Raw genomic sequence first — 2,872 nt, 5'->3', positions numbered from 1 at the left:
TTTCATACCATAAAAATTATGTCTAAGACATTTTGTCGAAAAATGAATAGTTTCGGAAATAATTGTTTGCTTCCATACTTTTTCCCCACCCTGTATATTGCATGGAAAGCCAAAAAAAATAAACGTTGGAGAAATCGACGGTGGTGGGTACGTCCTATAAATCAGAGGCGGTCACAGTATGGTGACTTTTCAACTCTGTTTTCGGAATTAAAAGAAGACTTAGATCTCTTTTTTCGGTACACAAGAATGGATGTGCCTACATTTTATGAACTTCTTCGACTAGTAGAACCATATTTAAGAAAAAAACAGTATAAGACCATCAATATGTCCAGAACAGCGCCTTGCAATAACATTGAGGTATATTTTCATTTCAACTATTATAATTATATTTAATTTATTAATTATATTTCGTGTTTCACCATAACTAGTATAATTATTAATAATTTGTTACATTAGATATTTGGCAACCGGAGACCAAATGCTATCTGTGGCTCTAGCTTACAGAATCGGAGAATCTAACATACTGCTCATATGATTGTGAAAGAAACATGCTCCGTTATAGCAAATGTTTTAATGCCGATCTATTTGAAACCTCCGATGGAAGTCGAATGGAAAGAGATCTGTTCAGATTTTTTAAGCTTGTGGAATTTGCCAAATTGTGCTGGAGCAATAGACGGCAAGCACAACGATTCAGGCACCTCCAAACTCTGGATCTATGTACTTTAATTACAAGAAGACATTTAGTCTCGTATTGATAGCCGCTTGTGATGCCAGATATAGATTTACGCTTTTCGATGTAGGTGCTTATGGCAGCGATAGCGATGGGGGAATTCTATCAAGATCCTTTGGAAAAGCATCATATGAAGGTACGTTGAACTTGCCAAAAGGAACAGCTCATCTTCCAGGAAGTGATCAAGAAACATCTTGCTATTTTGTTGCCGACGAAGGCTTTCAAATGTCTACCAACATAATGCGACCTTATCCAGGCAGATTTTTAAGTGATCAAAAAAGAATTTTCAACTACCGCTTATCACGGGCCAGAAGAACGATAGAAAATACCTTTGGAATTCTTTCAGCTAGATGGAGGATATTTCTAAGATCAATTTATGCTAGCCCAGATGTTATTGACAAATATGTACTAGCAGCAATGTGCTTGCACAATTTTCTAATAACAAAAAACGATGAGCAAACACCGCAGCAGCAAAAATATTGTTCGCCTGAATTTGTAGATAGAGAAACCGAAAGAGGAGAAATAATCGAAGGAGAATGGCGACAACAATCGCAAAGTGACCATATAAGACACATCGGAAAATGCGGAGCACATCGAGCTACGAAAGATGCTTATACAATGCGAGATACTCTGTCATCATACTTTATGACACCTGCTGGCCAAGTTCCATGGCAGTTCGAATATATACATCAGGGATTACATCGCGATATGACGTAAAATTGAAAACTTTAAATATTAATATAAAACATATTTACATTATTATTATTGATTATGAAATAAATTTTGTATGACATTTATATTCTTTTCAAATGAGTTTTAGGTCTGTTTTTTTTAAGGTTCTGAACTAGTGTAATAAGTTGAAGTGAGACATTAGGCCTGTTCTTTTTGGCTGAACTTTTGCACTGGTTCATCTTTCTTCCTCTTCTTTCCTCCTGAAGAGAAAAAGAAGAAAGATGAACTGGTGCAAAAATTCAGTCAAAAAGAACAGGCCTATAATATTTGTCTCACCCTAACTTATTGCACCAAACTTGAGGTATAAAAAAACAGATTTTGTATGAAATGTCAGTATTATTCTCTTGCTGTAACAATAATTTTTTGTAATTAAATAAATGACCTTGACTGTTTTTAAAAAACATTTGTTACACTTAAAAAACATTTATTACACTTTTAAAAAAGAAACATTTATTATACTATAACATATGCATGTATTTTAAAAACATTTCTTGTACTTAAAACATTTATTACACTTTTGAAAAAGAAACTACTATACTATAACATGCTTGTATTTTAAAAAACATTTTTTATACTTCAAAAAACATTATACTTTTAAAAAAATACATTTATTACACTATAACATATATTTGTATTTTATATTATTAGTTATCAGAAAAATATAATATTTCCATAAATTTTCTTTTTAATGTACTTTTCTTTGGTTCCGTTGTTTTTTTAAGTTCTGCGGTGACTAGATTTCCTATAAGAATATCAGGATCGTTCTTTTCCAAGAGACTCTCATCCCTTCTAGAGGACACCTGAGTTGCCATTGTACTCAACGTAGTATTAAGTTTGAAAAAAGCACTTTCTATCGGATCATTTTTTCGACCTTTTTCGATTCGCTTCTGACTTTTTATAAAACAAGCAGTCGAAGGACCCTTATTTTCTAATATCTCCACTGAGGGTATTGATCGCTGTAATGGCAAAACAATCGATTGCTGTGACGATGAAGCTGGCGATAATTGTGCGGGTGAAGCAGTCGATTGTTGTAGTGGTGAAACAGAGGATCGTTCTAACGCTGAACCTGATTGCTGTGATGATGAAGCTGGTGATAATTGTGCGGGTGAAGCAGTCGATCGTTGTAGTGGTGAAACAGAGGATCGTTCTAACGCTGAACCTGATTGCTGTGATAATGAAGCTGGCGACTGCTGTAATAGCAAAGTAGCTGTTCTCTGAAAAATGAAAACACACACATTCAATCAAATAATCTACAAATAATTTATTGCCAAAAATATTACTTCAGGTTCAAATCCTGACTGAGGTAATATTATTTTGCAATAAATTATTTACAGATTCAAGATGATCATTAATATCTATTTATTAATATTCATATACAAGATTAAGAAAAATTATTAAATGCTTGTCAAT

At 33.4% G+C, this 2,872-nt stretch overlaps 1 pseudogene; it reads left to right on the top strand.

Moving 5' to 3' along the window:
* The first annotated feature begins 246 nt into the window (after nucleotides 1-246).
* LOC108759460 (uncharacterized) lies at nucleotides 247-1,447 on the top strand (annotated as a pseudogene).
* Nucleotides 1,448-2,872: the final 1,425 nt, after the last annotated feature.

Source organism: Trachymyrmex cornetzi, unplaced genomic scaffold (assembly GCF_001594075.2).
Source record: "Trachymyrmex cornetzi isolate Tcor2-1 unplaced genomic scaffold, Tcor1.1 scaffold1871, whole genome shotgun sequence".
Classification (NCBI taxonomy): Eukaryota; Metazoa; Arthropoda; class Insecta; order Hymenoptera; family Formicidae; genus Trachymyrmex; species Trachymyrmex cornetzi.
Note: the sequence above shows the minus strand (reverse complement) of the source record. Positions and strands in the feature narration are given on the sequence as shown.